This window comes from Triticum aestivum, chromosome 4A (assembly GCF_018294505.1).
Source record: "Triticum aestivum cultivar Chinese Spring chromosome 4A, IWGSC CS RefSeq v2.1, whole genome shotgun sequence".
NCBI classification, from domain to species: Eukaryota; Viridiplantae; Streptophyta; class Magnoliopsida; order Poales; family Poaceae; genus Triticum; species Triticum aestivum.
Window position 1 is genome coordinate 602,120,581 of NC_057803.1, and position 26,820 is coordinate 602,147,400.

Consider the following 26,820-nt stretch of genomic DNA (forward strand, 5'->3'; position numbering starts at 1 on the left):
AAGCAAGTGACTACACCATCGTGAAGGGATAGTCAACAGGTAATTTCAATCATTATTAACTATATCTCGGCCTATTTAATTAGCTCATCATTTCCTGATAACAACTATTTAATAACCCACTTATTCATTTTCTTTGTCGGCGGGCAGGGCTTGGGCAATGTTCATCAGGGCCACTCCAGGCCCATGGAAACAAAATCTCAAATGGTATCGACCCCAGGTAAGTAATTAAGTAGTACTAGCTAGCTGCCATCTCTTTAATTATCATGCTTGATTAATTATTATCTGATCAAATTCCATTCTCGTAAAGGCCCTGAAGCAGGCGCTGAGGAATAATCTGTGTGCATACTACGTTTGCGAGAACATTCACATGATGGCGTCCGAAAGGAGTAGATCTCAAAGACAGGAGTGGGTACGTTTGTCACACAACTAATACACATGCATATTGATCTCCTTCTTAACAGTTCAAAGAGGTGCGGGAGAAGCTCCTACCAGAGGACCGCATAGAAGCAATTCAAGAGGAAATAGCGGAATTTTTTCTCGACCAGGTCATGGATCCCAAAGGAGAATATTTTTACCCGCTACCGCCCCCATGAACCACTTCCAATTTTTATCGTGCTCCGAAGGCACCAATTAGGCTAATGCCACTGGCTCCGAAGGCACCAATTAGGAGAAAATGTATATAGCTAGCTAATTGTATATATACATGTGTGTATATATGTGTGAATTAATTAATGGTAGTTGTGAGACATATATATATATATATATATATATATATATATATATATATATATATATATATATGGTAACACTATTCTGATCCCAGGATCAAAATAGCTATTCTGATCATAATGCGCTATATAGGGGCGATTGGCTGTTAGAGAACTCCCAAACATGCAAAAAGAGTAAATCTGACGGCCCGTTACACTCCTCTGAACGGCCCACCCCAACTCGACGAACTTGCCCCCATCGCTTTCAACGCCCTCTCGCACCAGGAACCCGCGCCGCCGCCGTCGTTCCCCACCAGGAACCCGTGCCGCCGCCGTTGTCCCCCACCAGGGACCCGCGCCGACGAGGGGCTCCAGCATCCCTGAAGCCAACCCCTGCACGCGCCCCTCCACCAACCCAGAGCGCTGCCGCCCGATGCAGGTCGCCGCCGAGCGCAGCCACATATGGATCCGGCCGAAGCCGGCCAGATCCCGTCTCCACCTCGCCGTCTGCGCCGCCCCGCACAGCGCATCGCCGGGCCCCAACAGCAACCAGGGCCGTCCCCCCACCAGCATCCCGTGCCGGCGCCACTTGCATCCATGGTGGGCTGCTGGATGTCGTCTCCTCCTCTGCGTTGAGCCCTGCTGGAGCCCCTCATCCTCAACAGGATGTCGACCACCTAGGGCCAAAGGAAGCAAGCCGTCGTCGCTCTCCGATGCTCCGGTGAGGTACTCCAAATTATCTCTCATGCTCTAGTGTGTCCACCCTCCTCTCCCTACCGTAGCCTCGAACTTCCCCTCTTCGCAGAAGAAGTTGCGTAATGTGGCGCTGAGCTGTTGATTCTCTAGGTTGTACTAGTCCAGAATTTTTTTGGACAGAAGTTCAAGTGGTTGTTACTGCTGCAATTTAGAGATATTGGTGTTGATGATTATGTAAACATTTTAATAGAAGTTCAAAGTTCGATTTAGAAAGGAGAAAAGAGCTCGAGTTTAAGAAGAAAACTAAAAAAGTCATTGTCACATGGGCGACCATGAAGGTCTGATGTTGAGAAGGTCAGGTGCATGATGCATCTCCGGCCATCCCTTTCCCACCTTTGCCTTGGACGAAAGGATGAACTTCTCTCCACCCTAATGGTGACCTTCTTCCTTCTGCTGCTACCTCCTACATCGTGTGCGTGTCAGTGAAGCAGAGATGGCGGCGGACTCCAATCCCACAACACACTTGACGACCTGCCTGAGGCCTAAGCGGCGACCTGCCAAAGGCCTAAGCTGTGACCTTCATGCATCTTCTCCGAGTTGTTTTTTATGGCCGCCCATGCATGCATCAATGCTGGTCATGGGATTTTGTGAGATATGCTCCTTGCAGGAAGAAGCATTGAAAAAACTGTGACGATCTCAGGAGCCCTGCCACAACAGGAACCTGTCTCTCGCTACCTCTGTTTCGGATACTGATGGACACCAATAGTGTGAATTGCTGTAGAGAACAAGTTTTTCTTCAGGTTGTTTTGCTGATGTTTGAGAGTTCACATTTTTGCAAGTTGAAAACTCCAGGTTATGAAGTTCAATGTATGTAATACTTATTTGAACTTGCACTGCTAAAAGACCTTCCTTTTGCAAGTGAAAACTCCAGGTTATGAAGTTCCTCATTGACACGGCGAAGTCGCTCACAACGCTGGTGCTGTAGTGCATGACCAAGCACCACGAGGCGCCTGACATGTCTTTGGTCACCACCAAGGTCTACAAGCTCTTCTTGGAGGTGTAGAACTCCGCCGACAATGTTCCGCATCCCCGCCAACATCTCCATCTCCATGGCCCAGGTGAATTCAGTTTAATTGCTTTTTTTGCGGCTAATTCAGTTTAATTGCTTGCTGGAGAACTCGTGTGGTTGCTCATCGTAGGATTCGGAAGTGACATGTAATTGCTGGTAGATTAGTTGATTACCCCTATTGTGGCTATCACATGTTTCTAATGCTAACAACGGATGAGTGCTGCATTTAGGCTGCAACACCTACCAGGAAGCTTCAGCGCCCTGCTGCTAGCACATGAAGCGCTCGTGCATTGAATTGTTTTGGTCGGAGTTCAGATAACTGAATCAGAGAGGTTGCTCTAGAACTGGAGTAGTATACTTCAAAGTTCAGATAACTGAATGCTACTTCAGATTTCAGCTAACTGAATGCTCGGCCACTGGAAGCTGAAGGCTAGAAGCTGTAAAAGGATATTCAGAAGTTCGAAGAAGACTTTCAGAAAAGTTCAAAATCAAGAAAGAGCATTAGAAAAGCAATTATTAAAATAAAAATTAGTGCATTGGTCCGTGCGTCCTGGGTGTGGTGTCTCGTTTGTGTGTGCATGCACACCTTGTGGGTGCTCGTGTGTGTGTGTGTGTGTGTGTGTGTGTGTGTGTGCTATGGTGTGTGTTGTGTGCGTGCTCCGGCGTGTACTCCTGTTTGTGTGTGTGGTTCAATTAAAAACATACTGATGTAATGGCAAAAGAAAGTGTGTTCTAAAATAATTAGTGTGTCCTTTTATTCAAAAAATTTGTTAGCTTATGTCAAAAACTTGCAAAAATTATATTTATCAATTTCTTAGTGTGTAAAAAAACAGACTCTCACTTTTGAAACTCGGTAGTTCCTCAAATAAAAAATAAAGTATGCTTGAGAAAACAAATAAAAATAGTTTGCACAACTTTGGTAATTTTGAAACGAACACTTAGGAAGTCTATAGAAGGCAAATGAAAAACGTTCAAAAACCAAACGTGGGCAGTTTGGTGTATGAAAAAACAAAGATATGTTATTTGCTTGGTATATCATGATTTGGTTGTCTTCTCCGTCGGCAAGTTTGTAATAAAGAAAAGTTCTTGTGAAAAAGGCAAAGTAAAAAACATTATTTATTTATTTTAAAACGAAGCAGTTCAATCTTAATTACGAAACTAGAGTTTCCAAGTTACTATAGAAAAAACTAAAAAGTCCAAATTACAGAAAGAAAGCAGTTTGATATTTATTAAAATGTCATATTTTCCATCTTACTAAAGAATAAAAATCAAGAAGTTTAAATTAAAAATAACGGAGTACTTCGACCTAGACGGAAAACTCAAATTCTTTCCACTTCTACGAAAAATAAAAGTGAAAGTTCAATTAAAAACAGTTTGATGCTTTTTTGAAAACCATATTTTTCTCTAAGAATAAAACTAATAAGTTCAAATTAAAATAAGGGAGAAGTTCAGCGTTTGTAAAAAAACTCAGATATTTATAAACCGATAAAAAACCAAGAAGTTCGAATTAAATTAACATATCAATTCGAAAAAGTCTATAAAAAGATTGAATTTTCCCCGTTTCCCAAAAAATCTAGAAGTTCATATTAAAATAATGGAGCGGTTCAATGCTTACGAAAAACTTGGATTTTTAACCGACACTAAAGAATAATAAATAACGAAGTTCAAATAGAATTTCCCATTAAAAAATTAGAACTTCAAATGGAAAAAGAAAGTATTTCAAATAAACCATGAATTCCAAATTATAAAAATAGAGAAGTTCAATATTTACAAAAAACAATTTTCTCTTTGTCACTAAAGAATAAAATTAAAGAAGTTCAAATTAAAATAAAAGGAGTACTTTGATGTTTACGGGAAACTCAAATTCTTTCCATCCCTAGGAAAAATAAATGTGTGAGGTTCAATTTAAAAAAATGTTTGATGCTTCTTTGAAAACATATTTTTTCTAAGAATAAGACTAAGAAGTTCAATTCAAAAAACAGAGAAGTTCGAAGTATATAAAAATCTCAGATTTGTTAAGAAATGAAAACAAGAAGTTCAAAAATTAAATAACAAGAAGTTCAACTTTTAATAATACATCGCTTCAAAATTTCATAAAAAAAGATTAAGAAAATAAAACCAGGAAGTCCATATTAAAAAGATGGAGAAGTTCGAGGATTATAGAAAACTCACATTTTCCTCATTATTAAACAATGAAAACAAGAAGTTAAAAAATAAAATAACAAGAAGTTCAACTTTGAAAAATAAAGCGCAAAAATTCATAATCTTTTTAAGGAAATTAAGATTAGTATTCATAAAAAACAAAATATTTTCACGTAACCGAGAGAAGCTCGGATTGATAACTGCGAGAAGTCCACGTACAACATAATGTGCATTTGGTACTAAAAAGAATAAAAAAGCAAATACTATTTTTGTTGTTGTTATAAGTTCAAGTCCTCGATCGAAGAAAGTTAAACAAAATTATTGTGAGAGATGTTGTACAAAAGGAATATTATTTGTGTAACACTAACGAATGGATGAGAAAATTACAAATGAAAATACGTCACAGAAGTTCAACGTAAAAACAGCTGGAAGTTCAACTACTACGCTGAATGAATATTAGATTAAAAACATTTAAAATCGTCGCGAGTATGAAAAGATGATTAACATGAGAAACTTGCGTGCTTACAACTGCTTTCCATCCGTATATCACCTGCTCAATTCCGATGAATGGATGGAGAGTTACGAGCAGTGGATGGAGACCTACGAGCAAAAAAATCACGTGAAAAACAGAGTGAAGTTCAGGTACACGCGCCGAGAAGTCCAGGTTCTTCACGCGGTGCATTTTCGAAGAATATGTTTCGCGATAAAGGCAGAACGCATGATCCCACCGTTTTCGAAATTACTTGAAAACGGCTAGGAATCAGAGAAAACCATCAACATGAAAAACTTTCGCATTTTCCGTAGCTTTTCAGCGTTATATTATTTGCCCCATTCCGATTAAGTTTGTAGAAATTATGGCAAAAATATGTTTTTAACCATTTTCAAAACTGACATAAAACCGTAGTGAATTAGGAGAAACAATATATACAAAAAAGTTTCGCATTTCTTCAAGCTTTCCAACGCCATATCATTTGCTGCATTTGGATGTACGGCTAAACAATTAGCTCAAAAATACGAACTCGGTGGAACTTGTACCATTTTCTAAATTACTTTTAAACCATTCAAAATTAGAAAAAGAACATTTAACATAAAAAAGTAGCGCATTTACATAAGCTTTCCAACGCCATATTATTTGCCTCAATTGAATTAGCCGTTTAGAAATGACGTCAAAAATACGAACTCGGGTGTTCGGTTTATGAAATTTTACGATTTTCCGAATTACTCTTTAACCGTAGGGAATTAGAGAAAACTTTCAACATGTGGAAGGAGCGGTTTTGCAGCAGCTTTCCAACACCATATTATTTTTCTCATTCTGGTAAACGGTTTTAAAATGGGATCGAAAATACGATTCACGTTTTTTGTATGAAGAAAAACGGTTTTCAAAACTGCTCTTAAACCGCTTACATTTTACCAAAAAATTAACTTGGGTCATGATACTGATGTCCATAGCTATCTAACGGTATATCGCAATCCCCATTTGGACACCTTTTAGCTGAAGTTCAACCTAGTACTCGGGGAAGGTCAGGCGCGTTATTCGGGAAGTTCATGTTGTGATCAGAATATTATTCTGATCCCGTGATCACAATAGTGTTTATGTATATATATATACATAACGTGTACAATATGTAGTATCGTAAAATACCAGCAAACGAAAAAGAATTAAATGGAAAACACAAAATTAAATGAAAAAGAAATCATAAACCCAAAACCCCTCAACCTTTTAATAACGATTGGTGTCACCAACCGGTACTAAAGGGCTCCCTGCCCCCGGAGCTGGGTCGTGCCACGTGGTTGCCCTTTAGCACCGGTTCGTGCTGAATCGATACTAAAGGGGGGGGGGACCTTTAGTGCCCACACTTTAGTGCCGGTTAACGAACCGGCACTAAAGGGCCTTACAAACCGGTTCTATTGCCCTGTTCTGCACTAGTGTTTGTCTTAATTTGCGAACTTCTGTTTAAAATTTTGCCGCGACCTTTAGTTTGATTTGCACTAGAAGTCTGACGCAGCAGATTGACAGTCATAGTGAATAGTACAGCGTGCACATAAACTGGAACGTGCATCCACAAATGGGCTGGCCCAGGTGAGCCGCCCAGGTGCAAAACATCGACTTCCTGCCTCTACGAGCCCCTTGTATGGTTGGCGGGCCACTTACCGGAGTTCTCAGCACGGACCAAGTCTTTGAAGAAAAGAACATCCTGCCCTTTATTATGAACAAAATAACGGATTAAGTAATTGATGTGTTTAGGGGGTGTACCAAAGCAGAAATGCTATACGTATCATAGATTACAAAAAAAATTGAAAGGACTCGAATTAGCAGTACTGAGATGAGAATGATTCATTGGCATGGCAAGTTGACAACTGAAACTGGTACTAGTAGTATTATATTTGATTGATGGTGCGTAAGTACTGGCACCCACAACATGCACTCCACAACAATAGGTTATGGATGATGTGATCCAACCTTGAAATTATTGAAAAGCCAAAGCATATAATAAACAAGACACAATCATTGCTTCGTATGAAGAAAATAAAAATCCCCTCGGTCAGGAGCTAACCCCACCCTTAGCGCGTAACCCCTGTTCCCTAATTCACTCACCCGCATACCCTTCTTCCCTTGCCTCACCGTTAGCCTCCCCAGATCTCGCCATCAACTGCATCAGGCCATCCTCGCCGACCTAGCCACTGATCTCCTGCGTTACTCTGACCACGCCTGTCGGCTCGTTGTTGCAGCACCGTCCACGCTTGACCGTCACATGAGTATCTCATTATTTTGTATGAAGTAAATAAAAATTCCCTCAGTCAGGAGCTAACCTGTAACTCCCCGAGTACGATGCGCCAGGTGTCTTCCAGTTATTCAACAACCCTTCGCTTCTGCCAAGCTCGGGGGAGGTGCCCCGGTATCGTATCATCCCATTATCTTTTTTCTTTTACTTATGTTAGTTCGATCATTTGCTTTTTGATGAAATAAACTTTAGTTCGATCCTTTCTTATTTAAGAGTTTGCTTAGTGATCTATCCTTGTAATCGTGTGCAAGTTATACAATAAAGTTAGTTTGAGTTTTTGCTTTCTTTACTTTCATGTTGCAAATAAAGAGAAGAAATAAGAAAGAAAAAGAGGAAGGAAATAAAAATAAGAAAGGAAATAAAGCAATAAGATTATATACTAATCCTATGGTAGGTGATAGCACCACATAAGGAAAATTATAAGTAGAAAATTTTATTAGAGATTAACAAACATAGCATTAGTCAATGATGCAACTCATGAAAGAATTAATAAGGGAAGAGTAGATTGACATATAAATATACTATCCTAGAAATCTGTTGTGATTGTGAGCCCTCATCAAAATATTATATGCCAAAATTGTTGACGTTGGACAAGGAAGACAACCTAATGATTTATATTTGTTAATATTCACATAGAAGTCATATTGTCATAGATCCTTTAACATGTGGTGCTTGCCCCCTATCTTTGCTAGCCAAAAATTCCGCATTAAGTAGAGCTAGTACTTGTGTATCCAAAAACCTTAAACCCAAATCTTTTTCAAGTGTCCACCATACCTATCTAGGGATTGAGCAAGATCCCTCAAGTAAGTTGTCATCGGTGCAAGAAGACAATAAAAATTGCTTTTAAAAGTGTGAGATCATTTAGTGTAAGAAAAAATTAAGCGTTATACGAACTTGGATGACAGAGAATTAAAGCGACAGACTGCATAATAAAGGTTGTCATCTTAAGGGGCAATTCAACGTGACATTCTCTTGCACTAAGGGATTAAGCATACAAACAAATAAGCGCATGGCAACCTTGTTGGAAATATGCCCTAGAGGCAATAATAAAATGATTATTATATTTCCTTGTTCATGATAATTGTCTATTATTCATGTTATAATTGTATTATCCGGAAATCGTAATACATGTGTGAATACATAGACCACAATGTGTCCCTAGTGAGCCTCTAGTTGACTAGCTCATTGATCAACAGATAGTCATGGTTTCCTGGCTATGGACATGGGGATGTCATTGATAACGGGATCACATCATTAGGAGAATGATGTGATGGACAAGACCCAAACCTAAGCATAGCACAAAGATCGTGTAGTTCGTTTGCTGTAGCTTTTCTGGATGTCAAGTATCATTTCCTTAGACCATGAGATTGTGCAACTCCCGGATACCGTAGGAGTGCCTTGGGTGTGCCAAACGTCACCACGTAACTGGGTGACTATAAAGGTACATTACAGGTATCTCCGAAAGTGTCTGTTGGGTTGGCACGAATCGAGACTATGATTTGTCACTCCGTATGACGGAGAGGTATCTCTGGGCCCACTCGGTAATGCATCATCATAATGAGCTCAATGTGATCAAGTGGTTGATCACGGGATCATGCATTACGGTATGAGTAAAGTGACTTGCCGGTAACAAGACTGAACAAGGTATTGGGATACCGACGATCCAGTCTCGGGAAAGTAACGTACTGATTGACAAAGGGAATTGAGTACGGGATTGATTAGGTCCTTGACATCGTGGTTCATCCGATGAGATCATCGAGGAGCATGTGGGAGCCAACATGGGTATCCAGATCCCGCTGTTGGTTATTGACCAGAGAATCGTCTCGGTCATGTCTACTTGTCTCCCGAACCTATAGGGTCTACACACTTAAGGTTCGGTGACGCTAGGGTTGTATGGATATGAGTATGCAGTAATCCGAAAGTTGTTCAGAGTCCCGGATGAGATCGTGGATGTCACGAGGAGTTCCGGAATTGTCCGGAGGTGAAGAATTATATATAGGAAGTGTAGTTTCGGCCATCGAGAAAGTTTCGGGGTCACTGGTATTGTACCAGGACCACCGGATGGGTCCCGGGGGTCCACCGGGTGGGGCCACCCATCCCGGAGGGCCCCATGGGCTGAAGTGGGGAGGGGAACCAGCCCATAGTGGGCTGGTGCACCCCCCCTTGGGCCCCCCATGCGCCTAGGGTTGGGAACCCTAGGGGAGGGGGCGCCTCCACTTGCCTTGGGGGCTACTCCACCCCCTTGGCCGCCGCCCCCCAGGAGATCCCATCTCCTAGGGCCGGCGCACCCCCTAGGGGGCCTATATAAAGGGGGGGAGGGAGGGCAGCCGCACCTCAAGCCTTGGCGCCTCCCTTTCCCCTGCTACACCTCTCCCTCTAGCAGAAGCTCGGCGAAGCCCTGCTGCGATCACTGCTGCATCCACCACCACGCCGTCGTGCTGCTAGATCTTCATCAACCTCTCCTTCCCCCTTGCTGGATCAAGAAGGAGGAGACGTCATCTGCTCCGTATGTGTTTTGAACGTGGAGGTGCCGTCCGTTCGGCACTTGGTCATCGGTGATTTGGATCACGGCGAGTACGACTCCATCATCCCCGTTCTCTTGACTGCTTCTGCACGCGATCTACAAGGGTATGTAGATGCACTCTCCTCTCGTTGCTAGTTGACTCCATAGATCGGTCTTGGTGAAACGTAGGAAATTTTTTTGTTTTGTGCAACGTTCCCCAACAGTGGCATCATGAGCTAGGTCTATGCGTAGTTACTATGCACGAGTAGAACACAAAGTAGTTGTGGGCGTCGATATTACCAATTTGCTTGCCGTTACTAGTCTTATCTTGATTCGGCGGCATCGTGGGATGAAGCAGCCCGGACCAACCTTACACGTACGCTTACGTGAGACCGGTTCCACCGACTGACATGCAGTAGTTGCATAAGGTGGCTGGTGGGTGTCTGTCTCTCCCACTTTAGTCGGATCGGATTCGATGAACAGGGTCCTTATGAAGGGTAAATAGAAATTGGCAATTCACATTGTGGTTTTGGCGTAGGTAAGAAAACGTTCTTGCTAGAACCCTATTGCAGCCACGTAAAAACTTGCAACAACAATTAGAGGAGGTCTAACTTGTTTTTGCAGCAAGTGTTTTGTGATGTGATATGGCCAAAGTTGTGATGAATGATGAATGATATATATGTGATGTATGAGATCATGTTCTTGTAATAGGAATCACGACTTGCATGTCGATGAGTATGACAACCGGCAGGAGCCATAGGAGTTGTCTTTATTTTTTGTATGACCTGCGTGTCATTGAGAAACGCCATGTAAATTACTTTACTTTATTGCTAAACGTGTTAGCCATAGTAGTAGAAGTAATAGTTGGCGAGCAACTTCATGGAGACACGATGATGGAGATCATGATGATGGAGATCATGGTGTCATGCCGGTGACAAGATGATCATGGAGCCCCAAGATGGAGATCAAAGGAAGCTATATGATACTGGCCATATCATGTCACTATTATTTGATTGCATGTGATGTTTATCATGTTTTTGCATCTTGTTTACTTAGAACGACAGTAGTAAATAAGATGATCCCTCATAATAATTTCAAGAAAGTGTTCCCCCTAACTGTGCACCATTGCGACAGTTCGTTGTTTCGAAGCACCACGTGATGATCGGGTGTGATAGATTCCAACGTTCACATACAACGGGTGTAAGACAGATTTACACATGCAAACACTTAGGTTGACTTGACGAGCCTAGCATGTACAGACATGGCCTCGGAACACAGAAGACCGAAAGTTCGAGCATGAGTCGTATAGAAGATACGATCAACATGAAGATGTTCACCGATGTTGACTAGTCCGTCTCACATGATGATCGGACATGGCCTAGTTAACTCGGATCATGTTATACTTAGATGACTGGAGGGATGTCTATCTAAGTGGGAGTTCATTGAATAATTTGATTAGATGAACTTAATTATCATGAACTTAGTCTAAAATCTTTACAATATGTCTTGTAGATCAAATGGCCCACGTTGTCCTCAACTTCAACGCGTTCCTAGAGAAAACCAAGCTGAAAGACGATGGCAGCAACTATACGGACTGGGTCCAGAACCTGAGAATCATCCTCATAGCTGCCAAGAAAGATTATGTCCTACAAGCACCGCTAGGTGAAGCACCTGCTCTCCCTGCAGAACAAGACGTTATGAACGCTTGGCAGACACATGCTGATGATTACTCCCTCGTTTAGTGCGGCATGCTTTACAACTTAGAACAGGGGTTCCAAAAGCGTTTTGAGAGACACGAAGCATATGAGATGTTCGAAGAGCTGAAAATGGTTTTTCAAGCTCATGCCCGGGTCGAGAGATATGAAGTCTCCGACAAGTTCTTCAGTTGTAAGAAGGAGGAAAATAGTTCTGTTAGTGAGCACATACTCAAAATGTCTGGGTTGCATAACCACTTGACTCAACTGGGAGTTAATCTCCTGGATGACGCGGTCATTGACAGAATCCTTCAGTCGCTTCCACCGAGCTACAAGAGCTTTGTGATGAACTTCAATATGCAGGGGATGGAAAAGACCATTCCTGAAGTATTTGCAATGCTGAAATCAGCAGAGGTAGAAGTCAAAAAGGAACATCAAGTGTTGATGGTGAATAAAACCACTAAGTTCAAGAAAGGCAAGGGTAAGAAGAACTTCAAGAAGGACGGCAAGGGAGTTGCCGCGCCCGGTAAGCAAGCTGCCGGGAAGAAGCCAAAGAATGGACCCAAGCCCGAGACTGAGTGCTTTTATTGCAAGGGAAGTGGTCACTGGAAGCGGAACTGCCCCAAATACTTAGCGGACAAGAAGGCCGGCATCACGAAAGGTATATGTGATATACATGTAATTGATGTGTACCTTACCAGTACTCGTAGTAGCTCCTGGGTATTTGATACCGGTGCAGTTGCTCACATTTGTAACTCAAAGCAGGAGCTGCGGAATAAGCGGAGACTGGCAAAGGACGAGGTGACAATGCGCGTCGGGAATGGTTCCAAGGTCGATGTGATCGCCGTCGGCACGCTACCTCTACATTTACCAACGGGATTAGTTTTAAACCTCAATAATTGTTATTTAGTGCCAGCTTTGAGCATGAACATTGTATCAGGATCTCGTTTAATTCGATATGGCTACTCATTTAAATCCAAGAATAATGGTTGTGCTATTTATATGAGAGATATGTTTTATGGTCATGCTCCGATGGTGAATGATTTATTCTTAATGAATCTCGAGCGTAATGCTGCACATATTCATAGTGTGAATACCAAAAGATGTAAGGTTGATAATGATAGTCCCACATACTTGTGGCACCGCCACCTTGGTCACATAGGTGTTAGACGCATGAGGAAGCTCCATGCAGATGGACTTTTAGAGTCTCTTGATTACAAATCATTTGACACGTGCGAACCATGCCTCATGGGTAAAATAACCAAGACTCCGTTCTCAGGAACAATGGAGCGAGCAACCAACTTATTGGAAATCATACATACTGATGTGTGCGGTCCAATGAGTGTTGAGGCTCGCGGTGGCTATCGTTATGTTCTCACCCTCACTGATGACTTGAGTAGATATGGGTATGTCTATTTAATGAAACACAAGTTTGAGACCTTGGAAAAGTTCAAGGAATTTCAGAGTGAGGTTGAGAATCAACGTGACAGGAAAATCAAGTTCTTGCGATCAGATCGTGGGGGAGAATACTTGAGTCACAAATTTGGCACACACTTAAGAAAATGTGGAATAGTTTCACAACTCACGCCGCCTGGAACACCTCAGCGTAATGGTGTGTCCGAATGTCGTAATCGCACTCTATTAGATATGATGCGATCTATGATGTCTCTTACCGATTTACCGCTAACATTTTGGGGCTATGCTTTAGAGACTTCCGCATTCACTTTAAATAGGGCTCTATCGAAATCCGTTGAGATGACACCGTATGAATTATGGTTTGGGAAGAAACCTAAGCTGTCGTTTTTAAAAGTTTGGGGATGTGATGCTTATGTCAAGAAACTTCAACCTGAAAAGCTCGAACCCAAGTCGGAAAAATGCGTCTTCATAGGATACCCTAAAGAAACTATTGGGTATACCTTCTACCTCAGATTCGAAGGCAAGATCTTTGTTGCCAAGAATGGATCCTTTCTAGAGAAAGAGTTTCTCTCGAAAGAAGTAAGTGGGAGGAAAGTAGAACTTAATGAAGTATTACCTCTTGAACCGGAAAGTGGCGCAACTCAGGAAAATGTTCCTGAGGTGCCTGCACCGACTAGAGAGGAAGTTAATGATGATGATCATGAAACTTTAGATCAAGTTGCTACTGAACTTCGTAGGTCCACAAGGACACGTTCCGCACCAAAGTGGTATGGCAACCCTATCTTGGAAATCATGTTGTTAGACAACGGTGCACCTTCGAACTATGAAGAAGCGATGGCGGGCCCGGATTCCGACAAATGGCTGGAAGCCATGAAATCCGAGATAGGATCCATGTATGAAAACGAAGTATGGACTTTGACTAACTTTCCGGTTGATCGGCGAGCCATAGAAAATAAATGGATCTTTAAGAAGAAGACAGACGCGGATGGTAATGTGACCACCTATAAAGCTCGGCTTGTCGCTAAGGGTTATCGACAAGTTCAAGGGGTTAACTATGATGAGACTTTCTCACCAGTAGCGAAGCTGAAGTCCGTTCGAATCATGTTAGCAATTGCCGCATTCTATGATTATGAGATATGGCAAATGGACGTCAAAAAGGCATTCCTTAATGGTTTCCTTAAGGAAGAATTGTATATGATGCAGCCGGAAGGTTTTGTCGATCCTAAGAATGCTGACAAGGTGTGCAAGCTCCAACGCTCGATTTATGGGCTGGTGCAAGCATCTCGGAGTTGGAACATTCGCTTTGATGAGATGATCAAAGCGTTTGGGTTTATGCAGACTTATGGAGAAGCCTGCATTTACAAGAAAGTGAGTGGGAGCTCTGTAGCATTTCTCATATTGTATGTGGATGACATACTGTTGATGGGAAATGATATAGAATTCTTGGAAACATAAGGTCCTATTTGAACAAGTGTTTTTCAATGAAGGACCTTGGAGAAGCTGCTTATATATTAGGCATCAAGATCTATAGAGATAGATCGAGACGCCTCATTGGTCTTTCACAGAGTACGTACCTTGACAAGATTTTGAAGAAGTTCAAAATGGATCAGTCAAAGAAGGGGTTCTTGCCTGTATTGCAAGGTACGAGATTGAGCTTGGCTCAATGCCCGACCACGGCAGAAGATAGAGAAAAGATGAGTGTCGTCCCCTATGCCTCGGCCATAGGGTCTATCATGTATGCTATGCTGTGTACCAGACCTGATGTAAACCTTGCCGTGAGTTTGGTAGGAAGGTACCAAAGTAATCCTGGCATGGAACACTGGACAACAGTCAAAAATATCAAGAAGTACCTGAAAAGGACTAAGGAAATGTTTCTCATTTATGGAGGTGACGAAGAGCTCATCGTAAAGGGTTACGTCGATGCTAGCTTCGACACAGATCTGGATGACTCTAAGTCACAAATCGGATACGTGTATATTTTGAATGGTGGGGCAGTAAGCTGGTGCAGTTGCAAGCAAAGCGTTGTGGCGGGATCTACATGTGAAGCAGAGTACATGGCGGCCTCGGAGGCAGCACACGAAGCAGTCTGGGTGAAGGAGTTCATTACCGACCTAGGAGTCATACCCAATGCGTCTGGCCCGATGACTCTCTTCTGTGACAACACTGGAGCTATTGCCCTTGCCAAGGAGCCCAGATTTCACAGGAAGACTAGGCATATCAAGCGGCGCTTCAACTCCATTCGTGAAAGTGTTCAAAATGGAGACATAGAGATTTGTAAAGTACATACGGACCTGAATGTAGCAGATCCGTTGACTAAACCTCTCCCTAGAGCAAAACATGATCAACACCAGAATTCCATGGGTGTTCGATTCATCACAATGTAACTAGATGATTGACTCTAGTGCAAGTGGGAGACTGTTGGAAATATGCCCTAGAGGCAATAATAAAATGATTATTATATTTCCTTGTTCATGATAATTGTCTATTATTCATGCTATAATTGTATTATTCGGAAATCGTAATACATGTGTGAATACATAGACCACAATGTGTCCCTAGTGAGCCTCTAGTTGACTAGCTCGTTGATCAACAGATAGTCATGGTTTCCTGGCTATGGACATGGGGATGTCATTGATAACAGGATCACATCATTAGGAGAATGATGTGATGGACAAGACCCAAACCTAAGCATATCACAAAGATCGTGTAGTTCGTTTGTTGTAGCTTTTCTGGATGTCAAGTATCATTTCCTTAAACCATGAGATTGTGCAACTCCCGGATACCGTAGGAGTGCCTTGGGTGTGCCAAACGTCACAACGTAACTGGGTGACTATAAAGGTACATTACAGGTATCTCCAAAAGTGTCTGTTGGGTTGGCACGAATCGAGACTGGGATTTGTCACTCCGTATGACGGAGAGGTATCTCTGGGCCCACTTTGTAATGCATCATCATAATGAGATCATTGTGATCAAGTGGTTGATCACGGGATCATGCATTACGGTACGAGTAAAGTGAATTGCCGGTAACGAGACTGAACAAGGTATTGGGATACCGATGATCGAGTCTCGGGCAAGTAACGTACCGATTGACAAAGGGAATTGAGTACGGGATTGATTAGGTCCTCGACATCGTGGTTCATCCGATGAGATCATCGAGGAGCATGTGGGAGCCAACATGGGTATCGAGATCCCGTTGTTGGTTATTGACCAGAGAATCATCTCGGTCATGTCTTCTTGTCTCCCGAACCCGTAGGGTCTACACACTTAAGGTTCGGTGACGCTAGGGTTGTATGGATATGAGTATGCAGTAATCCGAAAGTTGTTCGGAGTCCCGAATGAGATCGTGGACGTCACGAGGAGTTTCGGAATTGTCCGGAGGTGAAGAATTATATATAGGAAGTGTAGTTTCGGCCATCGGGAAAGTTTCGGGGTCAACGGTATTGTACCGGGACCACCGGATGGGTCCCGGGGGTCCACCGGGTGGGGCCACCCATCCCGAAGGGCCCCATGGGCTGAAGTGGGGAGGGGAACCATCCCATAGTGGGCTGGTGCGCCCCTCCCTTGGGCCTCCCATGCGCCTAGGGTTGGGAACCCTAGGGGAGGGGGCGCCTCCACTTGCCTTGGGGGCTACTCCACCCCCTTGGCCGCCGCCCCCCTAGGAGATCCCATCTTCTAGGTCCGGCGCACCCCTCAAGGGGGCCTATATAAAGGGGGGGTGAGGGCAGCCGCACCTCAAGCCTTGGCGCCTCCCTCTCCCCTGCTACACCTCTCCCTCTCGCAGAAGCTCAACGAAGCCCTGCTGCGATCACTGCTGCATCCACCACCACGCCGTCGTGCTGCTGTATCTTCATCAACCTCTCCTTCCCCCTTGCTGGATCAAGAAGGAGGATACGTCATCCGCTCCGTACGTGTGTTGAACGCGGAGGTGCCGTCCGTTCGGCACTTGGTCATCGGTGATTTGGATCACAGCGAGTACAACTCCATCATCCCCGTTCTCTTGAACGCTTCCGCACGCGATCTACAAGGGTATGTAGATGCACTCTCCTCTTGTTGCTAGTTGACTCCATAGATCGGTCTTGGTGAAACGTAGGAATTTTTTTTGTTTTCTGCAACATTCCCCAACAAACCTATGCTTCCCTCTGCGAAGGGCCTATCTTTTACCTTTATGCAAAGAGTCAAATTTTTTCTCTCTATTCCTTTTATTTTTCTCCTTTGGCAAGTATCATGTGGTGAGGAAAGATCTAGGCACATATGTCCAGTTGAAGATGGGTGGCATGAGTTATTATTGTTGACATCACCCTTGAGGTGAGTATGTTGGGAGGCAAAATCATAAGCCCCTATCTTTCTATGTGTCCGTTTGAAACGTTTTGCTCATGGGTACAAGGTGAGTGTTAGCAATCATAGAAGACTATATGATGGTTGAGTATGTGGACTTGCCTAAAGGCTCCGACACGTGACTCTTCCTGAAAAGATGATGAATTGTAGTTGCAAAGTTGACCGAGAACATAGTTTGTTGGTTTCTAATAGAGTTTTTGCTTTATTCTTCGATTGTGTGACGAACTATTATTTATTCATGAGAAGTATATGATAAACGTTCTATGATAAAAGTCCTATGTTTAATTTTGTTGTTGTTATAATAATCAACATGATGCTTTTATGTCTGGACATGTTTTTCGATTTCGTTTTTCGCTTAAGGACAAGCGAGGTCTAAGCTTGGGGGAGTTGATACGTCCATTTTGCATCATGTTTTCTTACTGTTATTTATAATGTTTTTATCCATAATAATGCTTTTTGGAGTAATTCTAATGACGTTTCTCTCATAATTTGCAAGGAACACACCAAGAGGGAGAATTCCGGCAGCTGGAAATCACCTGAAAAAGCTACGTCAGGCTACCTATTCTGCACAACTCCAAATAAGCTGAAACTTCACGGAGAATTTTTATGGAATATTTAAGAAATACTGGAGCCAATAACCACCAAAGAGGAGCCACCAGGAGGGCACAACCCACATGGGCGCGCCAGGACCCCCAGGCGCGCCCTGATGGGTTGTGGCCTCCTCGGCCCATCTCCGGTGCCCATCTTTTGGTATATAAGTGATTTTGACCTAGAAAAAATAAAGGGAAGACTTTCGAGACGGAGCATCGCCGCCTCGAGGGGAACTTGGGCAGGAGCACTTTTGCCCTCCAGCGGAGCGATTCCACCAGGGGAACTTCCCGCCCGGAGGGGGAAATCATCGTCATCATCATCACCATCCCTTCCGGCGGCCTCCTCTCCCAAGACTATGGAGGACACTGAAGTGCTGTCCCAGAGGACCCTCTCGGCTCAGTAGGAAGCACAAGAGGCCATCACGGTGGCGCTAGAGGATGACACCTCGGCCGCCGGACACATGGGGGAGCAGATCCCCATGGAGACTGGCGATGGGGGTCATATCCAATTCGGCCCCCAGCCGAATACGATCCCGAGACCTATACGGCTCTGGAATCCAGCAAGCAGCCTCCTTCGAAGGAAGGAGGTGCACCAATTCCACCGGTGACCTCTGTCCATCCAGAGGCGCTGGATGCTCTACTGGAACCGTTGCGAAGTGCTTCCATTGTTGAGGAACACCGTACCCTCATGGGTACGTTGGTTGAGATGATTCAGTCTGCAAAGAGTGGACTGACCGAAGCCTGCAAGCCTCCTAACAGGCTTTGAGGTAAGCGATGCAATTGTATAAAAAGAATATCATAGTATAGACAGTAACCCCTGAGGCTCTGTCCGGTGTTCGGAAAGAAAAGCTAGACAGAGGATCAAGTAATTTTCGTAGGAGACTAACCAAATATGTCTTATGTGAATAAGCAGGTGTCATTGCTGGCTATGACCTCTCACGCTGCTGAGGTCTCTAAACTGAAGCAGAGTCTGGTGCGGCCCAAGGAAGAGCTCGAGCGTGTAAAAAAGTAGCTAGAAGACAAGCGAGGTATGCAATGACCTTTTGTATATCCAGAAAGGATGAATGATTTGTGCTGACTATAGTGCCATGATATTTGTTAGGAGCGGCGACCGAGGTGGAGGCCCTCAACAAGGCGCTGGCCGAGGCCGAGGAGAGAGCGGCAAAGGAACAAGCCGCCCGCGAAAAGCATGAGGCCAGGGTCGGTGAGGTCCAGCAGGAGCTCCAGGACGCCGTGAAGAAATACAAGTCCTTGGAGCGCGACATTGCGGATCAAGAATCCAAACTCGCCAAGTCCTACCAAAGCGCACAAGATGCCCGGGTCGAAGCCCAGGGCACCCTCCAGAAAATTCAAGAGGCAAGAAAAATCGCGGCGGGTAAGGCCTTCATTATACAGAGCAAATATGTGAGGAAGAGGTATCTCTTACTAACCCGGATTTGGAGTTCTCCAGGAGTGTTTGCGGATTTACCGTGCAGTGTTGCCGATGTTGCCGAGCCGAAGAGGGGAGCTCGACGGAGAATCTGTTCTGGTCGCAATACCTTGCGCCAGAGCATCCGGTGCCCTTTAGCGATCAGCTAAAACAACTGGTCGAATTGCATAGGGTGGCCGAACTAGCCATGAAGGATTTAATAATCCGGTTATGGCCTGCTGAAGTCATACCCAGCAGCTACTTCGGGCTCGTGAACTGGCTGGTCAATGCCTGCCCCCGGTTTGATGTCATCAAGCAGTTAGTCTGCATCGAACGTGAGCGGATGGCCTTCGCCCGTGTCAAGATACAGTGGGCGAAGATGGATGCTGTCAAGCTTGCGACCGAGGGACCGCCCACTGGCAAGGAGCACTGCACGCCGGAGCGCTATTTTGATGATGTCCTCAAGGGGTCCCGCATTGTAGAGGGCCAGTGTTCAAAAGACATTATCTCATGTAATCTTGTCTTGTATGATGAAACAAAGCTGTTATGTAATATAATGCTTGTATGTTATTTAAAAAAAATTCCTCCTGTGCGGCCGTCTTTATTAAATCTGAGAGTTGTCCAGTCATTGGCTTCAGCCCCCACATAGGTAGTACGGGGGTGTTCGGGATGGAATCTAAACACTCTTGATCCAAGAATTTGGTCCTTGAAGGAGGTGCTTAACGCAACGAACCAGCCAATCGGACTATGTGGCTTTATCACCCTCACTTAGCCATAGGAGTTTGACAATAAAAATGTAGGCGCAGCCCCTAGTATTCGTTAGTCCAGACTAGGGTGTTGTAGACACCTGATCGGGTGAAGGCCGATCCATCGCATAATGCGGAAAAAATCGCAAGAGATTCGAACCTTCGAACAGCTAACCAGCTCACGCCGCATCTTGATAGTCAGCTTTCGGTTTTCTCTACCGAGGTGCTAATCCGGATAAACCAAGACAGAATCGCAGTAGTTCTCCCTTTACTACCCTAGCCGATAGAGCGGAACGTAAGGTAGTAAGCACAGGAGCCAGACAACCCAACCATTGACCAAAGACGTGATTTGGAGCCGATGCATATAATGCTAAATTCGGGAGCTGAACTATACTATAAAAGTGTTCAGACCTGTTGCCGTAGTATGGAGCGCAATAAAGCCCCTGGCGAATTACGGCGTACCAAAGTGTATGGATGCAGTTGATAAGAATAGGGAAATAAAATGAAGTAGTAAGCTAGTGCCACATAAGTTGGGATGAAAACTATTTCCATTATAATTTTGATTAATACGTCAAAGCATATTTGTACAAATAGTGCGATAAGCAACATTGGCTATTTAACATGCCAAGACCAAGGGGGAGCTGCGTATGGGTCCTGAAAATAGGTAGAATGATCGTTAAGAAGAACATCTAGAGATTCCCCCACACGTCTGTGCTTCTTGCCACCTTGGTATATCCGTCCTTCGAAAGGACCGATTATCAGGCTGTCGAGAGGGGCATGTGGAGAAAAAAAACCAAAAAATAGAAAAAAAGGGAAAAGGAAAAGTATGTGTGGAGTCGTATGATGGACCACAGTCAAGTTACGCCTCCGTCTGTGCCCATGGTATTTTGAGTGCATAGTTATGTACGTGCGGTACGTATGCCGCCATTGGGTCGGGACTGAGACAGAGGCCGAATTGCTAGTCGAGCTCCTGACGGGCTGGACTGCCTTGCTGCAGAGTAGTCTGGACTCGTTTGACAGTGTCCGGGAGTGTGGCCGCCGAATTAAGGTTCTGCTTGTTAAGGCCGCTTTGTCCTTCTGTTGCTAGGGCCGCGGTGTGCTTCTCAGTATGGAGGGAGCGTTCCGTGTTTCCAGAGACTGTGATGACACCACGTGGTCCGGGCATCTTGATCTTGAGATAAGCATAGTGTGGCACCGAATTGAATCGCGCGAATGCAGTTCGTCCTAGCAGTGCGTGATAGCCACTGTGGAAGGGGACGATATCGAAGATCAAGTCCTCGCTTTGGAAGTTATTCGGAGATCCGAAGGCGACCTCCAATGTGATTGAGCCCGTGCAACGAGCCTCTACACCTGGTATAACTCCTTTAAAGGTAGTTTTGGTGGGCTTGATCCTTGATAGATCGATGCCCATTTTGCACACTGTATCCTAATAGAGCAGGTTGAGGCTGCTGCCACCGTCCACGAGGACTCGTGTGAGGTGGAATCCATCAATTATTGGGTCGAGAACCAGTGCGGATGAACCGCCATGACGGATACTGGTCAGATGGTCCCTGCGATCAAAGGTGATCGGGCAGGACGACCATGGGTTGAATTTTGGGGCGACGGGCTCTATCGCATAGACGTCCCTGAGCACGCGCTTGCGCTCCCTCTTGGGGATATGGGTAGTGTGTATCATGTTCACTGTTTTGACCTGAGGGGGAAACTTCTTCCGTTCCCCTGTGTTCGATGGACGGGGCTCCTCGTCATCATTCTCCCTTTGTGACCCCTTCTCCTTGTCTTCGGCATATAACTTGCCGGCCTGTTTGAAGACCCAACAACTCCGGTGGGTATGATTGACTGGTTTATCAGGGGTGCCGTGGATCTGACATGGACAATTGAGTATGCGGTCCAGGCTGGAGGAGCCCGAACTGTTCCTTTTATATGGCTTCTTCCGCAGACGGATTTGGAGCCACTGAATCCGACGTTGACCGCCGTGTCATCAGTATTGTCACCATTGTTTTGACGCTTATGCCTATTGCATCGGGTCTTGCCGTTGATATTCTTGGTTTCGGAGGTGCCAGGTTCGCTTGTGTTGTTATTGCTATGGGCTAGCCAGCTATCTTCGCCCGCGCAAAAGCGGGTCATAAGTGTCGTGAGGGCCGCCATGGACTTCAGCTTTTCTTGGCCGAGGTGTTGGGCGAGCCATTCGTCGCGGATACTATGCTTAAAGGCCACTAGGGCTTTGGCATCCGGGCAGTCGATGGTCTGGTTCTTTTTAGTTAAGAACCCGGTCCAGAATTTCCTAGCCGACTCTCCGGGCTGTTGAACTATATGACTTAAGTCATCGTCATCCGGAGGTTTGACATATGTGCCTTGGAAGTTATCGTTGAAGGCGTCTTCTAGGTCTTCCCAGCTGCCAATAGAGTTTTCAGGCAGGCTGTTCAACCAGTATTGGGCCGGTCCCTTGAGTTTTAGGGGGAGGTATTTGATGGCATGAAGATCATCACCGTGGGCCATATGAATAGGGAGAATAAAGTCTTCAATCCATACCGTGGGATCTGTTGTTCCATCATATGATTCGATATTCACGGGTTTGAACCCTTCCGGGAATTCATATTCCACTACTTCATCAGTGAAGCAGAGGGGGTGTGCGGTGCCTCTATATCGGGCTAGATCGCGACGTAGTTCACATGGAGTCCGTTGATACGTCTCCGTCGTATCTATAATTTTTTATTGTTCCATGCCAATATTCTACAACTTTCACATACTTTTGGCAACTTTTTATACTATTTTTGGGACTAACATATTGATCCAGTGCCCAGTGCCAGTTCCTGTTTGTTGCATGTTTTTTGTTTCGCTGAAAATCCATATCAAATGAGTCCAAACGGGATAAAAACTGACGGAGATTTTTTTGGAATATATATGATTTTTTGGAAGAGGAATCAACGCGAGACGATGCCCAAGGGGGCCACGAGGCAGGGGGCGCGCCCTGGGCCCTCGTGGCCACCCCGTAAGGCGGCTGGTGCCCTTCTTTCGCTGCAAGAAAGCTAATATCCGGATAAAAACCGTGTCCAAATTTCAGCCCAATCAGAGTTACGGATCTCCAGGAATATAAGAAATGGTGAAAGGGCAGAATCTGGAGCGCAAAAACGGAGAGAGACAGAGAGACATATCCAATCTCGGAGGGGCTCTCGCCCCTCCCATGCCATGGAGGCCATGGACCAGAGGGGAATCCCTTCTCCCATCTAGGGAGAAGGTCAAGGAAGAAGAAGAAGAAGGGGGCCCTCTCCCCCTCTCTCCCGGTGGCGTCGTAAGGCCGCCGGGGCCATCATCAACACCGCAATCTACACCAACAACTTCACCGCCCTCATCACCAACTCTTCCCCCCTCTATGCAGCGGTGTAACCCCTCTTTTACCCGCTCTAATATCTACTTAAACATGGTGTTCAATGCTATATATTATTTCCGAATGATGTATGGCTATCCTATGATGTTTGAGTAGATCCGTTTTGTTCTATGGGTTAATTGATGATCGTGATTGGTTTGAGTTGCATGTTTTCTTATTGGTGCTGTCCTATGGTGCTCTCCGTGTCGCGCAAGCATGAGGGATCCCCACTGTAGGGTTTGCAATATGTTCATGATTTGCTTATGGTGGGTGGCATGAATGACAGAAGCACAAACCCGAGTAAGTAGGTTGTTTGCGTAAAGATGACTTGATACTTTAATGCTATGGTTGGGTTTTACCTTAATGATCTTTAGTAGTTTCGGATGCTTGCTAGAGTTCCAATCATAAGTGCATATGATCCAAGAAGTGAAAGTGTGTTAGCTTATGCTTCTCCCTCAAATAAAATTGCAATAATGATTACCGGTCTAGTTATCGATTGCCTAGGGACAGGTAACTTTCTTTTGTGACAACAAGCTCTCTGCTACTAAAACTAACTTAGTTGTGTCTTCATCTAAACAGCCTCTACTTTTTATTTACACCCTCTTTATTTTCTTGCAAACCTATCCAACAACACCTACAAAATACTTCTAGTTTCATACTTGTTCTAGGTAAAGCGGACATTAAGCGTGCGTAGAGTTGTATCGGTGGTCGATAGAACTTGAGGGAATATTTGTTCTACCTTTAGCTCCTCTTTGGGTTCAACACTCTTACTTATCGAAAGAGGCTATAATTGATCCCATATACTTGTGGGTTATCATCCATCTACGGTTTTCGTCCTGGACGTGATTGCGCTTGTCATGTTCGGCTTTATAGCCGTCGTCGCGCATTGGGGCACGCCCCCGCGATCCGTAGATCGATCTGGCCGGACTTGCTTTATTCTTCAGGTCCTGCCGTAGGTGATATGTATATTCCTGAGCTGTTTTATCTCTGCCTTTACGGTGAAGTGGGACGAGCTGGTGTTCGGCTTGAGTTGCCACTTTGTCCCGGCCACGTGGTGGCCGGTCAGCCGCATTACGTGCTGCTAGTATGGGCTCACGTGCCTCGTTGTCGAATTGAGTTCGCATTTTACGCTTCGGGTAACTTTTGGTTGGGCGCACGAGGCCGTATTCCTCGGCTGCCAGGATATTAGTGAAGGAAATATGCCCTAGAGGCAATAATAAAGTTATTATTTATTTCCTTATATCATGATAAATGTTTATTATTCATGCTAGAATTGTATTAACCGGAAACATAATACATGTGTGAATACATAGACAAACAAAGTGTCACTAGTATGCCTCTACTTGACTAGCTCGTTGATCAAAGATGGTTATGTTTCCTAACCATAGACATGACTTGTCATTTGATTAACGGGATCACATCATTAGGAGAATGATGTGATTGACTTGACCCATTCTGTTAGCATAACACTTGATCGTTTAGTTTGTTGCTATTGCTTTCTTCATGACTTATACATGTTCCTATGACTATGAGATTATGCGACTCCTGTTTACCGGAGGAACACTTTGTGTGCCACCAAACGTCACAACGTAACTGGGTGATTATAAAGGTGCTCTATAGGTGTCTCCGAAGGTACTTGTTGGGTTGGCGTATTTCGAGATTAGGATTTGTCACTCCGATTGTCGGAGAGGTATCTCTGGGCCCTCTTGGTAATGCACATCACTTAAGCCTTGCAAGCATTGCAACTAGTGAGTTAGTTGCAGGATGATGTATTACGGAACGAGTAAAGAGACTTGCCGGTAACGAGATTGAACTAGGTATTGAGATACCGACGACCGAATCTCGGGCAAGTAACATACCGATGACAAAGGGAACAACGTATGTTGTTATGCGATCTGACCGATAAAGATCTTCGTAGAATATGTGAGAGCCAATATGATCATCCAGGTTTCGCTATTGGTTATTGACCGGAGACGTGTCTCGGTCATGTCTACATTGTTCTCGAACCCGTAGTGTCCGCACACTTAAGGTTTCGATGACAGTTATATTAGGAGTTTATCAGTTTTGATGTACCGAAGGAGTTCGGAGTCCCGGATGAGATCGGGGACATGACGAGGAGTCTCGAAATGGTCGAGACGTAAGGATCGATATATTGGAAGACTATATTCGGACATCGGAAAGGTTCCGAGTGATTCAGGTATTTTTCGGAGTACCGGAGAGTTATGGGAATACGTATTGGGCCTTATTGGGTCATACGGGAAAGAAGGAAAAGGGCCTCAAGGGTGGCCGCACCCCTCCCCTTGGTCTGGTCCGAATTGGACTAGGGAAGGCGGGCGCCCCTTCCTTCCTTCTCCTTTTCCCTTCCTCTTTTCCTATTCCATATGGGAGGTCGAATCCTACTAGGACTTGGGAGTCTTAGTAGGACTCCACACTTGGCGCGCCCCCTCCTAGGGTCAGCCTCCTCCTCCCTTGCTCCTTTATATACGGGTGCAGGGGGCACCCCAAAGACACAATAATTGATCATTGATCTCTTAGCCGTGTGTGGTGCCCCCTTCCACCATAATCCTCGATAATATTGTAGTGGTGCTTAGGCGAAGCCCTGCGACGGTAGCACATCAAGATCGTCACTGTAAGTGCATCTAGTGCCACCCCTAGTTGGTTTTGGAGTATTGATGACAAACCTAGTTGAGGGACTAATGTGTTTGTGAGAATTGCAGGATAACACAGGTAGAAGTCCCTCATTGATTCGGTTTTCCTACCAGAGATGACCCCTAAAAATGTATGAAGACATTGAAGTCAAAGGTGGTATATGAAGACATTCACATTGAAGACTATGACAAGAGAAGACATCGCATGAAGCCTATGGAGCTCAAAGACTTAGATCTTTCGTAGTTCTTTTTCTTCTTTGTTGAGTCATAGGAACCATCGTACTGTTAAGTTGGGTCCAAGAGAACCATTCAGAATGACTGAAGTGATGCTTAAACAAAACCTATGTCTTCGAGTGAAGACTATGAGAGCGAATCTTGTCCAGAGTCAGACAAGTTAGCTTTGCTTGTAGCCCAAGTAAAGTTGTCGTGTGAGTTTGAAATCTGACCGTTGGAACACGTGTCAGTTCCTTAGTGACCCAGGGTCATTTCGGACAAATCAGGTCGGGTTGCCTAGTGGCTATAAATAGCCCACCCCCTACAACCATAAACGGTTGGCTGCTCAGAGTTAGTGTACGGCTTTTGTCGTTTGAGAGCAACCCACCTCGAAGCATTTGAGAGAGAATTCCTTGTGAGGATAAAGCCCTAACCACCCAGAGCCAAAGAGAATTAGGCATCACTTAAGTCTTCTTGTCTGTGTGATCTGAAGACTTATTACACTT

General features: G+C 44.6%; 1 long non-coding RNA gene across 1 annotated transcript; it reads left to right on the top strand.

Moving 5' to 3' along the window:
- Nucleotides 1-925: 925 nt before the first annotated feature.
- Nucleotides 926-3,075, top strand: LOC123082525 (uncharacterized). The gene is made up of 3 exons (XR_006439045.1): nt 926-1,433; nt 2,323-2,521; nt 2,703-3,075. It is a non-coding gene; the product is annotated as an uncharacterized lncRNA (long non-coding RNA).
- The last annotated feature ends 23,745 nt before the right edge of the window (nt 3,076-26,820 follow it).